Genomic DNA, 18,928 nt, shown 5'->3' on the forward strand with positions numbered 1-18,928 from the left:
TTAAGATCACCGCCAATTAGAAAATTTCCATTTAGGTTACATAATTTCCGTAAATCGCTGATAAATAATTTTTCGCTAATGTCGTTAGAATTCCCACCTGGAAAATAAGCTGCAATTATATTCAATTCTGTGCCCCACTGAAGTTTAATCTTTACTCCAATAGATTCAATAGCTATTATTCCTAGTTTAGGCAATAATTCATGTTTAATATTTCTTCGTATAAAAATTGCAACACCACCACCCTTAGATTGCTTTCTATCTTTTCTATATACAAAAAAATTTGGATCCGTAAAAGCAAGTTTCCGAAACTAATGCAATACCAATATTGCTCGACGATAAAATTCTGTTTTCTTATTTGCTAGACTTCTAGCGTTCCATGTCAAATATTTCAAAAATTTGTTAATTGTATAGGAATTTGATAGTCAATTTAACTAAAACATCGAATTGTTCATTTTTATTTTTACAACTCGATAGTTGTTGCAGTAGTTCCCGTGATAGAAGCAGAAGCTCCTGTGCAGAGAACAGATTATCACTAAAATTCGCTGACTGAACATTGAGTTGAGTATTTTCCGTACGTTGAGGAATATTACGTGCAACCTGGCTGTAAGTAGGTTAGGATATTCCACTAATTTTAGCAACGGAGTTTGTACCCACTAAATTCGGAAAAAAGCTTCGGAAACTTTGAATTGTTTCTCTGAAGCGACATTCACCTGCTTTCCACTCTTCCGCGACAGCTTTTATTTTAAATCAATATATTCAATTCGACGTTTACAATTTTTGTCGCTGGCTAAGTGACGTTCCCCGCAGTTGGCGCATTTGATGCGATCAGGTTCTCGATCGTTAACTTCGCATTGGGAAAAGTGATGATCGCCACTACAAATCATACACTTCATAGAGAGATGACAATGAGAGGAACCATGGCCATACATTTGACATCTTCTACATTGCGTGGGGCCACGCCTTTTAGTATCGTAGTAAGTCCAATGTACCAATGTGTGCATATGGCTTTATGCGCTCTGAGCGAACTTATTTTCGTTCCCCTTTCCAAATAGAGGAGATAAACGCTTTTATTCAGCACCTCCTCTTTTCTATTGATTTTTTTAACTTCTAAGCAGGGAATGTTGAGGTCCGCCTTCAAATACTTTTTCAATTGTTCACAGGACATAGCATGCAGCCCTGATAACAATATTTTAATGGGGCGCAATTCTGGCCGTTGGTAAGTGAAATATTTTACGTTTTGGGCCGTTAAGTAAGCCAATAACTTATCATAATCCGCAATATCCTCTAGCAAGAGTCTGCGTCCAATTGAAATAATTTTAATGGAAAATTTATCAATTTTCAATTCCCCAAGCATAGCGAGAATAGTCTCACGTTGTAGCTCCGTGAAAGTTACTGGCGGTACTTTAATTTTTTTTGGTGCTTGTCCCTTTTCGGGAATTATGGGATGAATAACCTCATCAGCCAAAACCGAAAAGCGATTTTGTGACGACACTCCAGCACTTTTAGCCATTTTAGGCATTTTCAACTTGTCTCTGCTGAGCACTTTTTCCGGGGAATCCTTCTTTTATCCTACTCGCTACTATTGGCGCTATAAAAGTTCACTTGTCCTTTATTGAAATGTAAGTTCTAGCAACAAAACGCCTCGAATAAGATTACTTCGTAACACTTGGAATTTAAAACTCACTATCGACTTCAATTCTGATGTATTCACACGGACTACCAGACTTTGATTCAATTTTACATTTTTATGAGCAACTGACAGTTACTGGGCTACTGAAGTCTTTTGGCTCAAGTTGTGACCTCACACAACATGGCGCGGGCTTTTCAGTCTTTTTTAAAACTATTTCCACCCGCGTTGTCAAACAGGAGATAAAGAAGTGTGCAACTAATTTGAGTAACCTTCCAATACATAGAATAGAGAAAAACTAAAAAAAACCGCTGGAACTCTAAGCGACTTGACGTTGACGAAAGGAGGTTGATATGTTAAGGGTTAATGTGACATTGACTTTGTACATGTGGTGGCTTAGGGTGCAGTAAATTTACTCAAAAGAAATAATTTGAACCTGTTAACCTATTCCCTTTTTAAAAATAGCCACCAAACTTTCTAGGATCATGCTATACTACTTTCCGGTGCCTTGTGTTCTATAAGTATCGCACTAAATGTTATCGGTGATTTTCGCTATTGAAGTGTCGGTGATTCGAAATGTATCTAAATTTGGGGTTAGTTCCGCACACTTCCTGTATGAAGTGACGATGAATTTTAGGTTAACTTCAATTTGCAGTTTAATTTTCTGTTGCACTTTTTCATTTCCATTCTTTTTCTATGAAATCTACAAATATATATTTACCGAGTTTAAATGCTTTTAGAATATCTACTTTTTGCAGATAATAGCATTGCGGACGGGTAAACGAATCTAATAAACAATTACCATATTGAAGCTCTTCATTTTGGGCAGTGTGTGGACTAGAAAAATACAATATCTACAAAAACTCACGGTCGTCCTACCTGTTAATTTATGAATAAATAACGTGACGTCAGCAATTTTGTTGTCATTGTACATACAAATTTGATATTCTAGGAATGGCCTAGCAGCAAATTGATGTTTGGAGTTTATGTGGACTCGGCTCATCAAAGGAAGGAAGCATGCATTTAGTATCAACGCGAATGGGCTTCTCTCTTGTTTGGTCAGACTATGTTTGATTATTATGTGCCGTGGATGTATGTGGAAGTTCCAATACATGAAAGCTCAGAACACAATAATAGTCAGTGTCTAGCCAGGTTAGCTTCAGTTTGTGCCGCTTTTTAATTCCGACTATCATTCATTCATAGTGGGTGTTGAAGCGGTACCGGAAAATTCGTTCGGATAGGAAGATTGTCGTTCGTGCGGCTGCTAAATTGACTAGGTGTTTCTGTGGCTTACATCAAAAGTGAATCAGTGGCTGGAACGATGAGGCACTTACTCATTTACTCAAATGTGTTCATTACAGCATGAATCTGTTGTTGACATAAAGTTACGTTCGCTTAATTTCTAATCTGTTAAGTGTTACGTATACGCGTAGTATCATGCGGGAATCCATACAAGCGGGGAAATCCATTAAGTCATCTAGACTATAACCGATACGTGTCAGTATTCTCAAGGGAATGCTATATTCTGAGCATATTGCACCTTGAATGACCTTTCTAACTGTGCAATATTTCGTTTTTGTACATTTTTCGAGTTATGGGCGTAGTCTATCAGAGCAGAGAAACTGCAGACGATATGACTCACTTGGAAGGTGTAATTTATTGGAAATCATGAAAAAGGTATCTTATTTGTCTTGTGTTCGATTCGTGATTAATTGTGAAGATCAAACTAACAGCCAAAAAACTCTCCCTATTATTATGTTTTATTAGGTGAGGTTAGCTTCAAGTGGGAAATAAATATTCTCCGTGTTTGCGTAGGGTATAATTTGTTGTGTAGGGAAATTTCTAGATGCATTGATTATTGCCTTTGTGTATTTCTACATAGAGATCTATCAGATTTTTTATTATTTCTATTATTTACATTGAAATTATACACCATCTCCATTATCTCTGAAGAATAGAAATTCATACAAATAACCTTGAATTAAATTGGAATTCGAATGGAGGACGGAATCACTCACAAAAGGTACAAACAAATGAAAGGTTTTGTGTATTTCTTATATAAAGACATTTGAGTGTGCATTTGCCCCATTAGTACTTTCAGGTGATATGGACATTCACAGTCTTAAATTTGCAAAGAAACCCCAACTTTGATCTATTACCTTTTGTTAGTAATAGTGCGATTTCCACCAAACTTGGTAAGATCATGCTGCATACTATAGCCTACATTACTGCACTACTGTGATGCTAGGATGAATTCAAGGGGGATATTTCGGAGCCTAGGCACTATATAGTAGCAAGCTTGTGTTTTTTTCAGGTTTTTCGATGGGGTGCGCCCGTTAAAGAGATGATCATTTTCAACCCCCCGTACTTCCCTCCTTTCCAACAAATATCAAATCTAAGACCGGCTTCGGAAAGTACTAATCGAGACCTTTCATTTACAACCCCTTTTTGCATATATGGGGGGTTTTACACATAACTTTAAAAATGTGAATTTCCTTCTTTATGGGGATGCTTCCCCATCTTAAACAAATCATTTGCCGTAATACTTTTTCTGAAAGTAGCTCGTATTATTCCCCTACCCAAATAAGATGTTATCAATTAAGATTGGATATTACAATCTTACATCTTCTACTCCAGTATTTTTGGAAGGTACGTAAAAGACTACCTTTCGTTCGACTGTTTGTGTTCCTAGAATTCATGAACTTGTTGAGATGTATATATAGTCTGCACTCGTTGCTTTAAAGTTTTTGATTCCGTCAATTAATTGTATAGTTTTCCTTGATCTGTCCTTTTCACGTTTGAATTTTTTTTGAAAATACCCAAACTCATGATCCATCGTTTTCTTTTCCCCACGTGAGTCTCATAACAAAGTGTTTACTATTCAACAAAAGTCTCTTCACTGTATTATACCATTTTAGCTGGTGAGCATTAACATGCATCTCGATTGTTCCCAATCTTTTGCTAAAACTTTATTCAACTTCAAATTAGTTTTAGGTTTCGGTTTTAATAAGCTCCTCAATAATGGTTTGTTCGTCTTTATCGATTCCTTCGAGTCGACACAATCTAACCTAAAAATTATCGTTTGCTCTTAACATCCAGGTTTGTCAGTTGACTAACAAATCTTTCTTCTTCTTGTCCTTATCATAATTCTGTTTACTTTAAAATCGAATTAGTTCAAAGGAAGTCCATTCATACTGTGTACTTAAAAATAATATATCCTGGTCAGTTTTTTTTGTTCTCTACAACATCAAAGACCATGCATCATTTTTCAACATTTTCAATGGCGTGAGATGGACAGCTCTGTTCATTCCGACAGAGACGATTGCGACATAGTTTCAACATCCGAATTCTCTGTTTTGTTTTTTTAAGCAGAAATCACCACTCTCACTGTCAGTAACAACGACCTGTTCAGAATTGAGCGATTTAAACATATAGGATCAGTACTCTCAGCCAAAGGTGAAGTACATCATGGAATTGTTTCACGTATCACCATAAAGTCCTTTGTGATCGACGCATCAATGAACGCTTCATATCTAAAATCTACCGCATTGTCGTTCTTCTGTCCCCATTTATGGTTGGTTCTAGGTATGGTCAGAATAGCTACCAGAAACTGAACTATGACTCGCAATTATGCAGGCGAAGATGTGTTGATTTAGTCACATAAGACGCTAATATCATCTCCCAAATGACATTCACATTGGATTTGACGTTGCAGAGACGGGTTTTCGATAATAAGGTTGGCTTGAACATCCAAACTAATGGTAAATGGCCCAATATATGTTTTATATATTTATATGTATGTACCTTCCAAACTGTTGGATTTTACCAGAAGGGTAAAATATTGACCACAATTTCACATAACCGAACCTACTACCTATTGGCATATCACTTGCACAGCATTAGATATAATGATAATGAAACTGAAACACGTTCACGCTGGAAATTAAACAAAAGAGATAAAAATAACAATGCCCAATGGGCTACGTGGATGCCTTATACTCCACAAATAGGAGTGAACAAAAGATATGTACACATAGCCTTGACCGAAAGTATTAGTTACTCTATGCTTTTTTAAGGTTTTGTGTAAAACAAAACCTTATTAAAATCGATTCAATCTCTGTCTGTCACACGCATACAGCGAGTGGCATAAATTTAGGTGGAGTTTAAAGGGCGGCTGCCCATACATGCAAAGGGGGGATTCAACATTTTTTTTCACCGGATATAGGGTATCAAATGAAAGGTCTTGATTTGCACTTTCCGAGACTGGCATTAGTTTTGGCATAAATTGCAAAGTGCGTGAGTAAGGAGTCAAAATGTACGCACTTGAAGTGAGACAGGACTCATTTTCGGAAACAACCCAACCTAAAAATCCGAGAAAAATCAGGGTGGTGCGTCTAGATGAAATCTAGGCCTCAAAATATGTCCCATTCCGATATCTGCTCAAATAAACTTGCTAATAGTATATTACTACTTTTTAGAAATTTACTGAAAAACCCCCCTGAAGTTCATCCTAGGACTTCCGAACCAGCATAGAGGACAATATTTCGTATACACGTGCTAAATTTCGTGGAAATCTGGCAATTAACGCCAGAGTTATAGCAGTTCAAACTTAGCGATTTCACGCGAATTTACCGCTTCCAAAGCCATGCAAATCACATGCTGACGTCATCAATACCCGGAATAATTGACATTCGCGTCGAATATTAAAATAAGATGCTGACGTCATAATTAACGAGAATAATTGAAATTCAAGAAGAATCTAATTCTCCCTAGCCCTTTTTAAGGTTTTGTGTTAAAGTGGTCATTTCTTTAAGGGGGCCATTCTCAGAAACTACCAAACCGAAAAATCTGAAAAAAATCAGGAGGCTGCCACTATATGGTGCCTTGGCTCCGAAATACCTTTCATATCGATATCTGTTCAAAGAAAGTTAATAATAGTATATTACTATAATTTTTTGTAATTGGCTAGAAACCCCCCTTAAATTCATCCTAGCGGCGCGAAATTCGGCAGTGATGTAGGCTATAATGTAGAGCATGATCATACCAAGTTTGATGGAAATCGCACTATTACTAACAAATTTATAATACATCGAAGTTGTTGCTTCTTTGAAAATTGAAGACTATCAATGTCAATATCCGAAAGTGGACATATGCTTATATTACGTGCTACGTACTAAGAAATACACAAAACCTTTCGTACCTGAAGCGTCCAGCTTCCGGTTTCCCGACTTGTTTATATTTGATGTGTGTTGAATTGTTGGCATTTGCTAATAATATTAAACTCAGAATGTGAATCGTATGAGGTTGACCATTATCAACACAGGGCTTTCCATCAAATGATTTATTTAAATCGCTTTCTAGAAAATAGAGGGCAATGGAATTTTTAGCTATATTACACGGAGCTGTCGTGCACTCGTCCCTCCTTACATCTTTTTCTTTTTCTTCAGCCTTCAGTTCACAAGCGGAGTCGGCTCGTGATGATCGGTTTCGTCATTTTATTTTATCAAATGCCTCATCAGGATGTAATCACGAGACCTTTAAATCCCCATCCAGCGCATCAAGCCACCATTGTTTTGACCGGCTTTTTGGTTGCTTACCATTGCTTTCGTTGTGCTGACCAATACTGGTTGTTGAATTCTCGTTAGCGTGAATTACGTGACCACACCAGCGAAAACGCCTCTCTTGCAGTTTTTCCACGATCGGTGCAAACCCATATCGATCGCGGATATTCTCATTTCAGAAGTAATCAAAACGTGTCACGCCACCAGTGCAATGCAACATCTTCGTCCCCATTACCGCAAGACGCCGTTCATTATCCTTTATAGTCTGCCAACACTCCGAACTATAGAGAGCGGCAGATGAACGACATTGCAGTAAATTTTAGATTTGGGTCGTGCGCTGATACGTCGATCACAAAGTTGGGGAATGCCACTTCATCCAGGATGCATTAATGCGTGAAACAAATTCATTACGCAGTTCTCCATTTGCTGATAGCATTGACTCGAGATATTTAAATCGCTGAGTTCTGACAATGGCAGTAACCTACCCTTCGAGATATTTAAATCGCTCAGTTCTGGCAATGGTGAACTAAACACAAATAAAATCTGTCATCAAGTACCTCTTGTTGAGAAAATAAACTAAAGAAATAAACGTTGAAGTAATGTGAACATCAAAGGACTAAGTTCGTCTTTATACCATCGCTGTATGTTAATGTAAGGAAGTTAAATTGGAAGAACATCCTCAGAGAAAGATCCCACACGGATCCTCTGCCTATGCTCCGCATTGCTAAATGCTATTAGAATATCGATAGCCTACTCGCAGCTGAACGAGGAGTACGTCTCCTCTTTACTCTTTTATGGAGTATAGCTGTTATTCTTTTCTTTTTCCCCCAAATTTTATTTTCAATGGGACTGTGCTTCAGGTTGGTCATCATCACATTTAATGCCATGCCGAAACAACCACAAAGCCAAACACAAATATCCATGACGACCGGCATTCAAATTTGAAGCAACGAGCTGGAAAGGCTGACGCTCAACGAACGTAATCACGGCACCGACAGATATCGGATATTTAGTTGAGGTTATAGGAATGACAAAGTCTAAAGAGTTATTACCTACGAATTTCATATGAAGAAGGTACCTATATGTTAGTTATTGAGAATATTCATTGATTAGAACAGAAGAAAGTAAGATATAGTGTGAACTTTCGTAGCAAACTATGATTTTGTACAAAAAAAATCACCTTCAACTTGGTAGCGTTGGTAACTTTTTGAAAATTTACGGATGCTATTAATTATATTGTACAATAAGAACCCAGCCGGTAGTAACTTTTAGATAACCAAGCTCGTTAATAATAATTTCGGAGCTTCTGTAGGATATCAGATAGATCTCACATAAAATTGTTGATCGGAAAGGGCTTACCCAAATATATCTACCATTTATATCACTCTTCAATGCATCCCTACCAATATCTGATATAATCCCAAATAAATTCGATTTGCTCAGTGTTTTTTGGCAACGAAATTTCTATTTAAATACATTAGGCTATTCTAAAAGCTTTCCTAGGTTATACTCCATTAAGACTTTAATTTTGTGAAACTGTTTAGAGAAACCGGCCAAACCTAAACACACAAAGGTATAAAGGTATACAATTCGACCCTACAAAACCTTCGCTAATCCAACATATGGTCTAAATCTAGAATTATCTATTTTCTCCGATCTATCACATATGTCTCTATTTGGAAGCTTCATGTTATTTCATTGATCACACACACATTTGATCCATATTAGCAGCATTTATTTTGCCCATAAGATAGGTAGTTGATGCAAAAAGGAATTCTGGTCATTCCCAACGAATTAAGCTACACGCAAGTTGAGTTTGAAGTGGAATTTTCATATGGATTTTCCAACCCGCGCATACTAGAAGATCGGTGATGTGTTGGCAGATTTTGACATCGTATTCTTTACTAACGGATCAAAGATAAACTGCGCACTGAACGGTGGCTTCGGTACGCTCCAAGTCGCCCTCTTCTGGGTTTCCAATCGTAGGAACCCAGAGGTGAGGGAGCATGCCGACAGACTGGCCAGACGGAGCATCACCCTTGACAGTCTCTCGGTGGGCGCAGTCACACTGGCGACCGTGAAGGATGGAATCTACTCGCACTAGTTGAAAGACGCTCACCTCAGAGATGGCGAAAGCTTACCTCCGGCGCTAAGTTGAGGAGGATCTGACCCTCCTACAACAAGAGAACTCTAGTTGTACAGTTGAGTCGCTGTTATATTTTGTAAACGCTACGAGTTGGCTTTGAAGATCTAGGCCGGCTAGATTCTGTTCCCCTTGCAGTTCCCATAGCAATTACAACTTGAGGAGTTTGTGTCATCCGAACGGGGTATCACAATGTTCATCGGGATGTTCGGATACCTACTTGACACCCAAGCAGCCAGCGTGGGATATATAATAATAATAATCGTTGGTGCAACAGTCCATATTGGATCAGCGCCTCGAAGTATGTTAGAGCACTTCATGCAAGACCGTAACGGTATACTACAGTACACTGTAGGAGGCAATGTGGTCAGTACTGCGCTCGTTCGAGATTATTACCCTGATTTGACTCAGATATTCATTGATAGCTGAGCCGACTGATATCTAATATCCAGTCATGATAACAATTATTCTGTCACCAGTGAAATTTGAACCGCGACCTTACGTTACAGCAGCCTAGCCGTCTTAACTCCTAAATATATCGGAGGATCCTTCGTTATATGTGATTCTGACTAAGATTTTGCATTGGATCAGTACTGTAATCCGTTATGATCACATCGAGGATATTTGTGGTCAATATGAGGTTGCATCCACCGTGGAAAAATTGTAAATCGGCATCTGCGGGAAAGGTAAAAAAGTTGGCCGTCATAGCGTTAGCTTGACATGCTAGACTCTAATTTGTCTTTTGAGTCCACCCGGACCAAGTGTTGACCAAGAAAAATTGCGAATTAGATCTAGACTGGTCGACGGGACTACGGAACAGAGCAAAGGCTAATGAAAAGAATAAGAAGAAGACATTCTCTTCCCAAAATAAATTCAATAAAAATAGCAAAAGGAACGTGGTGGTCCTAAAAGTATTTCCGCTGGGGTGAAATGGAGATGTTTACCCAAAGAAAGTTTGTCAAAGTAGCGAGGAATCATCTTTTAGTGTTTCGTGCAAAATTGTAAGAATAACTTTCCTTAGCATATTTTGGGGTGATGTTCGCGGAACGCTATCTATCCGTCGATATTAGTACTAGTATTTAGATACCATAATATTAAAACATTCTATCTGTCCCTGTATTTCAAATCCATCTGGGAATTTTGTTTTTGCTTCAGACAATTTTGTTTGGCATGTCAATAGGCTAAAGAATGGTGTCCATCCGAATCGTCCGCGCCGAAGCGAATTCGTGAGCAGAAATCAGCTAAAAGGTGCTATCGTCAGTGTTTTGTGAAGCTAAAGGAATTTTGTTAGTGGATTATCTCTAAGATTATCACTTGTATGCTGACCATGAAAATTCATGAGGACAGGCCTGGTTTGTAGAAGAAAAAAATGTTTTTACATGAAGGCAACGCAACTGTTCACACAACTCACAAAACCATAACTAGAATCACGGAATTAAAGTACGAGTTGTTGCAACATCCAGTCTTATTCACCAGATTTAGCTCCCTCTGACTTGTGGCTGTTCCCACACATGAAAAACCTTTCACGAGGATGTTAACTTTCATCAAATGAACAGCTCATAGTTGCTGAAAACGCGTATTTTGCAGGTCTTCTAGAAAACCTCTACGGGGATGGGACCCTTAAATTAGATAATCTTTGAAATAAGAGAGAAATGTTTTTATTGGCTTAAAATCCGCTAAAACATTCCTAGGTTCATAATCAATAGCGGGCTTGTATAAAAACAAAGTTTAGTTTAATAGATCAAAGTTGTCACTTCTTTGCAAATTCAAGACTGAGTGTCAACTTCACTTGAAAGTGGATATTCTCACATAATATATCCATATATTACGTGCTAGGTACTAATGGGCCTCCAAATGCAAATGTCTTTATAAAAGAAATACACAAAACCTTTCATAAGGTTTCCTAAGGGTGTAATAGAACGACGATGTTTGAAGACAGAGTGTAACAGTTCAGTCATAAGAACGTTTTGGTATGGTATGGTTGATTGGATTGTGTCAAGTTTTTAGCAAATCGCTTTTCCATTTATTGAATAAAAATTGAGGATGCATTCCATGGTTGGAAAGTTTGTGCATGCAACCCGAATTTTCATCTCCCGCGTACATTGTCCTTCATATATTACCGCAAGCCAGTGGCAATATTGGAGCAAATATACGGTAGCAGAGTAGTCAGGTAGATATCCTAAAAAAACTTTTTTTTTAGATTAAGACACTTTAAATTCAGCCGCTTCCAATGTGTTGAATTCGAAATTTTCACTTTAGTGTGATACTGACATTCAAAGTTTTAAAATGTATACTGAAGCAACAACTTCGGCCCACTATAACTTTGTTAAAAGTAGTGAAGTAGAATCGATAATTCATAGGGTCAAAGGACTGTGTATTTGGTACGAAATATTGGGATTATCAATTATCGGGAGTGCAAAATAGAGAAAATTAACTCTGATTACCGGCAAATTTGTACGAATTAGAAGAAGTAGTAGTAGAACTTTTTTTTCAAATTTTTCGATTAGGTAATTTTTTAGAATGGTCCGTGAACAAAAAATGACCACTCTCCAGCTCTTGCTTTCCCCCTTCTGCAATAAATATCATAAATGATGCCAACATTGAAAAGTACCAATCGAGACCTACCGTTTGATACCACATATGAACATATTCGGTGAAAAGAAAAAAAGTTCCAGATAAAGCGATGTAACTCACTGCGTTCGTGAATGTTCACCGTTATCACCTTCCCAACGATACTTGGTTTCAACCGATATAACCGTTTTTGAGAAAGGTGGGAGCCACAGCCAGACGGACAGGCAGTAAAGCGATTTTATTAAGATTTTGCTTTACACAAAACCCTCAGAAGAGTATACAATACGTCACATTACCATTTTTTATCAAGCTTCCCTCTGTGCTAAAACTAACTAAATATTTGCTTCCAAGGCCATCTAATGAAAACATAGTTTCCTTCAATTACCCAGTTCTTCTTTTTTATACAATGGTGAAAATGCAGGTTCATAGAAGTTTGTTGCTTTTCATGATGTCAATGCGATTTTTTTATTGTTTGCCTTTCATAAAACTGCAACGTCCTGAATGACTTTTGACCCAGTTTTGGTAGGCTGGAATCAAAAACTTTTTCATTTCCTCTGATGAGCACCGAAACAGTAGATTGCAGTAATTGTGCTCATGGCCTAGGATTCAGCCTGTAATTTTGTACTGCATACATATATTCCCTACCAGAAAATGGAAGCTGCTTAGGAAGAGATTTGAATATGCGGTAGATAAACCATTGGATATATTCTGTCTGAATTTCATTGAATGGAGGAGAATTCAAGTGGATTGATTTCTATTTTACATGTTCGTAAATACACATTAGGTTATTTCACCGATAGTGGTAGACAACAATGAAATCTCAGCTTCAAATTATAGTGGCGTGTTTATCAAATAAAGTACTATCTGTATTGCTTCACTTTCCAGTACAATCTTCATTGTCTGAAGTGCGCGCTAACAATCGTAAGAAACAAGGCAGATTCATTTCCATATTTTCGTAAATTATTGGATACTAGTCGATTTTTTTGTATAACATAAAACACATGTGGTCTCTCTGTTTAAGGTTTTGTGTAATAAAGTTGCTTATCTGTGTGCAATACTTTTCTTGAAAACATGAATAATCAACATAACGATCCATAATAGTCACCTTTTGTTTTATCCCACCCCCTTTTAAGGCTGCAAGGGAGGTAGCTATCTATGGGAAATGTAGATCATCTATGCGAAAACTACATCATCTCATCTGACGGAGCTGCGATTTTGAAATGATTGTTGTTATTCAGATAAATCGAACCTAATATTGTGCAGTACGTGTCAATCTTTCGATGAGCCTGCTGAAAGTCCACAAATATCTTTGCACATCGATATTAAATTCCACATATTTTTGGCGAATTTGTCTTATATCGAATAATCGAATTGTCGGTCATCCTTTTCTGAAACCATTCCTCCATTTGTGGATGTTTTTATCAAAGAGTTTTATTCGGTATTCTAGAATACTGTCAAACCTGTATAATTCCATTTGTTGTTTCACATTTGAGCTTGTTTTTAAGGTTTTGTTTGCATAACAAAACCTTATTAAAATCGGTTCAATATCTGTATGTCTGTCCGCCTGTCTGTCTGTCACAGCCACTTTTCTCAGAAACGGCTATACCGATTGACACGAAATTTGGTGAGAAGATGGGAACTATGGACCCCCAGGCATGCAGTGAGTGATATCCTTCTACGTTGTTTTTTTCACTAAATACATTCATGTGGGGTATCAAATGAAAGGTATCGATTTACTTAGTTTTGAGATTTGTTAAAAAGGCGAGGAGTGGGAGGGGTGGAAAGTGATGATTTCTTTAACGAACCCATTCTCAGAAACCACCCAACCGAAAAATCTGAAGAAAATCATGAAGCTGCCTCTATATGGCGCCCAGGCCTCAAAATACTCTCCATATCGATATCTGTTCAAACTAAGTTAATAATAGTATATTACCATATTTTTGGAAAAATTGAGTAAAACCCCTTTAAGTTTATCTCAGAGTTATAAAAGTTGGTAGTAGTATAAAATATTATCTCCAAGTTTGATCAAAATCATGCTGTTATTAACAAAGTTACACTAGCTCAAAGTTGCCTTACCGTGTAAATTTAAAACCCGAAGTACTAAATCTGACATGCTAAATGCGTATTCTTAACGGGCTACGTACAAAAGGGATAGTTCTACGCTCAAATATACTCACAGAAAAAGCAAACAAAACCTTTCATATCTGGAGCGCCCAGCTTCCAGTTTCCCGACTTGTTTTTATTTATGAATGAGAAGACAATATCTTTGCTTTTCATTTAATATTTGCTATTTATTGTGGCTGTATGTGGGACATCAGTCGACTCAGCTGTGAACGAGTACCTGAGTCAAATCAGGGTAATAACTCGGGTGAGCGCAATGCTGACCACATTGCCTCCTAGTGTACGGTTGCGGTCTTGAATGAAGTGCTCTAACACACTTCAAGGCTCTGATCCTGATGAATTGTTGCGCCAATGATTATTATTATTATATATGGGTTTTTCGGTTGAGAAGTTTCTGAGAATGAGTCCTTGATTTAAAAATCCAATTTCTAATGTTGGAAGCTAGGAAGTTGAGACAATACTTCTCTTTATCCTTATCTCTTGCGTGTTCTACCCTCGCTTGCCTCAAGTCTCAAATCTAATGGCAGGTTATCAAACGCATCGTTTCTTGTGTAGATTGTTGGCTACCATAAACATCTCTGTGTCATGTAGTGTTTCAATCATTTCTATCGTTGCGGGTTGAATAGACCCAAGGCTCCAAGAGGCGTATAACCATTCTTCACTGTTTTGCGCCATGACCGTCTACTATATGAATCATTTTTATCATCTAAATATGATAAAACTATGCGATTTCGAGGGATAACTAAATCGATCATGGGACATTTTTCAATAGACTATAAATGAACTATATTGACACAAACAAGAATTTTATAACAATCATACAATCTAGAGATACAATTCTATGATAAAAGTAATCCAAACATTACAGGGTTTTAGAGGTGGAAAGAAAGCAAGTTCTGTTTATTAAGGGTTCTCACAAATCTCCAGAACTTCATCTCTGGATACTGGATATTGTTCAGTGAACCTGTAAAAACGAAAGAGTTCAAATTTTTAACCCGTGAAAACTTTTGAAACGTTTTTCTTAGAAGCGGTTTGCAATAAAAGGTTTTGTTGACTTTTTATGTAAGAATATTTAGCTACACGATATTTCCACTTAAATACGACTCGTAGGTAATGCACGTTGAATATAAACGATATTCAACTCGATTCGTGCTGACATTTTATCTTGTGGGGACTAATAATTTGACGCGAAAGGAACAATTTTGATCTATTATAACTTTGTTGCTAATAGTAGGATTTTCACCAAATTTTCCAATATGATGCTTTCTACTAAAGTCTATTGTAATGCAGTTTTACGTATTAAAGATAATCTTAAGGGGGGTTCGCTGTAAATTTTCAAAATACACTAATATACTTTTATTAATTTTTCGTAACGGGGAGTATTTTGAAACCTTGTGGTGCACATACCACCATGTTTTAGTTTAGATAGTCTCTTTTTTTTCGAACCCACGCACTGCTTTTATTTGCAACCAATGTCAAAACTAATATCTGTTTCGAAAAACGCTAATCGAGGTTTATTATTTGATACCCCAAATGACTACATACTTTTTGCGTATATATTTTTTGGGTCTTTCAGAAAAACAATTAGATTTGAGGAACATGGCAGAACAGTAGTGCTTCAGATTTCGAAGAAGTTTTAAAAGCTATTGTGCAGTCGTTTGCACTAAAATGATATTTTCCACTTGCAAAAAAGGATGCGGCTTAACTTGGGGGTTCCAAAGATGTAAAGTGCACATATCTGGTACGTCTAATGAAAAGTAAAAAAATTGGAAACTGGAAGTTCAGCGCTTCAGATGTACATATAAATAGCTCGTTACATTTGATCTCCTATGGAGTAGTAATATGACACAAAAGAGGCGAGTTTGAAATACTGTAAGTTATATATTCAGTGACTCACACTTTCGCTATTAATGGGTTCTGTTACTAATAACTCAAAAACGTTTTGATATTTTCTTAACATCTAACAGCCGACCCCGCTTGTAAACAGGACAAAGGCTGAAAAAAAAGAAGAAGACATGATCAATTTTGTGCCTTTACATAATTATGTGGAAAAATTAAAGCTAATATTTTGTATACACTCTTCTAGTACGCCCTGGATTATTGTAATCATACTACGAACTGGGTTTTACAGAAAGTTCCATGCATCCTGTACATTTTGTCTCGATTCGGTTAGTATCTCCAACTCCTATTTGAGCGACCATTTAAAAACAGTTCAGATGTGTTCGGTGGGGTTAAGTGTGTGTGGATAGTGGAACGTCTTTCTTCTGCGCGCCTGGAACCATTTGATGGTCGATTCTCCTGTGCGATGCGATGCAATCTTCGACCCATGAAACCTCTTCGATTGTGCCAAACAAATGATCCTGTTGAACCTTAATATAAGAGCCCGCTGTCATTCATCCTCCCATCTTCTCTAATCTCACAGCTCCTTTTCTTGCCATAAAGTCCCATATCATAATTGAACCTCACGCAAACTTCAGTGTGGATTCCACGTGATATATTTTCCCTCCATAATTCCTTTACACCCATTCGCAGCCGTCCGATCCAAAACGGCTTATTTCATTATTTTGGTCTCATCTGACCATATAGCCTTCGTCTAGTTATTTTTAGCCCAGGTTTTATATTTTTCTGCGAACGCCACTGGTAATTCTTGGGGAACCCTCTATTAGCCAAGATTTTTAACTTGCGCGCTCTAAGACCAGCATTTCGCAGTGTTTGCCAAAGAATTTTTGAGAATATTTGCACTTTGTCATTGTATTAAAGGCTGTGGCCTATTTCTACTGCATTTCGGCATTTATCGCTTCTTATACTCCTTACGAGCGCCTGCTCCAGTACTTGGCTAAGAATGCGCTTGTGGCATCCTTTATTTTTTTATAGGCAAATCGGATTTGCCTGCGTTAAGTTTTCAAAATATAATAAGATACATTTATTTAGATAATCGCGTAAAACAAACCTTTATTAAAATCAGTTTACTGTCTGGTTAGTTATTTCAAGGATCCGTTCTCGGAAACTATCCAACCCAAATATCTGAAAGGAAATATGGTGGCCCATGTACATGGTATCTATCTTCTCCATACCAATACCTGTCTAAATACAGTTAATAATAGCGTATTACCATATTTATTATAAGTATATTTTCTAGACATTGACTGGGAACTCCCTTACTTTATCCTAGTATCATCAACTTTTGCAGTCATATAGGCTATACTATAGAACATAATACTAGTTTGGTGGAAATCACATTATTACCAACAGAGTTATTATAAGTCACTTTTATGCAAATTTCTTGCATTGTAAGAGTTTAAATGTCATTATGATACTAAAGTGAATGTTTTGACAGAAGAAATGCATAAACATTACGAGTTAAGTACAAATGGGACTAATGCCCATTTAAATATACCGATACAAGAAATATACAAAACCTTTCTCCATATTTTATGGTGCAATATACCTTCACTTGTAAAACACGCAACTAAGCTTTCTTATAGCTCCTCAGGAAAATATCTTTGCAAACAAATAAAGCAAGTGCTTTTTTACTTTACTTGAATGGTGTCTCACAAAAATAATACTTTGTCAATAATTATTGCCAATTCTAGTTCACGGCATGGTAGTAAATGGTTCAATACTACCCATAATATGTCATACATTGTCAAAGGATGTTAAATTGCAGCATTCAAAATACTTTATTTCACAATTTTTCATATCATCACAGTAAATATCCCAAAATATAGTAGCCTTAACTTCATTTGAGTAGATTTCCTGACAGAGAGTATTTGGACGCTTAGGTGCCATTCACATGGACCACCATATTTTTTTTTATTTCTTGAGACTTCAAAACTTCTTCGAAAAGTACTCATCGATACGTTTCATTTAATACCCCACATTATGTAGTCGGAAGAAAATAAATTGTACCCCTTTTTTGTATGTATAGGGACAAGCGCCCCCTCCCCTAAACTTCAACGTGGAACAATGTAATTCACTGTATGCGTAAGGGTTCACAGTTCCAACTTTTATATAAAATTTTGTGTGGAAAGATGTAACCGTTTCCAAAAAAAAGTGCGTAGAACCGATTTTAATAAGGTTTTGTTTTATACAATACCTCCAAAAAAATACTAACAGAAAATTTCGATAAAGAGGGCATGTTTTCTTCACTTGATGTGTCTCTAAACTCATAAATAAAATGAAGTTCTACAGTTTGGAAAGTTGATTTATATGCGCTTTTGATTAATTTCTATTTAGAGCCTTAAATCAATTTAACTTCGCTTGCGTTACTCTTGAGTTAATATTTCACTTGGATACTCCGATAGTAGCCAGAATAATATTGCACAATTTAAAGTTTCAATTAGTCTGGAAACACGAACAAAAATAGAATGTAAATAAGTATGCTCCTCCGTTCATACGTCAGAAGCACGTGTGAAAAATTGATTTTCCTGAGTAAAGACACCTGTAAAATGGCATGTAGTTTCTAAAAATAGAAAGTATGAAAAACAGAAGCAATTCATGAGTTTTTAATGACGATGGTTGTCGGGGGTGGCGTCTTGATGAAGGAATAATTTTTTAACAGGAAAATACTAGTTAATATCCGCCTTAGTACACTTTGCCTAATTTGAGATAGTTGACCTTCTATTTTATGTCGTTTGGGAATAATTTCGAAAGATGACCGGAGTGATATGATACCATTCGAAATACGTATAATTTAGATTGTTTGATGTGATTTTATTGAGATTAGAGTTATTCTGGGTCACATTTGTGATGGAACATTTGGAAAAATATTTTCTACGTACAGTTTGTATAAATGTGAATGCTATTTGATGAAATATTTGATTTTTTCTGAATCGGTCATTGCATACGATTGATTAATACACTTTTCCATGCTAAACTTCCATATATTTTAACACACTCCTTGAT

At 36.8% G+C, this 18,928-nt stretch overlaps 1 protein-coding gene across 11 annotated transcripts in view; it reads left to right on the forward strand.

Moving 5' to 3' along the window:
- LOC119653569 (probable phospholipid-transporting ATPase IA) overlaps nucleotides 1-18,928 on the forward strand; it is a 174,690-nt gene that overhangs the window by 60,717 nt on the left and 95,045 nt on the right. The window contains exon 1 of one of the 11 annotated variants that reach the window (XM_038058288.1): nucleotides 2,768-3,304. The exons of the other annotated variants lie outside the window; for them this stretch is intronic. The gene's annotated coding sequence lies outside the window, so the exon portion shown is untranslated. Of the gene's footprint in view, nucleotides 1-2,767; nucleotides 3,305-18,928 lie in introns of those variants that run through there. 11 annotated transcript variants of the gene reach the window in all.

This window comes from Hermetia illucens, chromosome 4, assembly GCF_905115235.1.
Source record: "Hermetia illucens chromosome 4, iHerIll2.2.curated.20191125, whole genome shotgun sequence".
In the NCBI taxonomy this organism is placed as follows: Eukaryota; Metazoa; Arthropoda; class Insecta; order Diptera; family Stratiomyidae; genus Hermetia; species Hermetia illucens.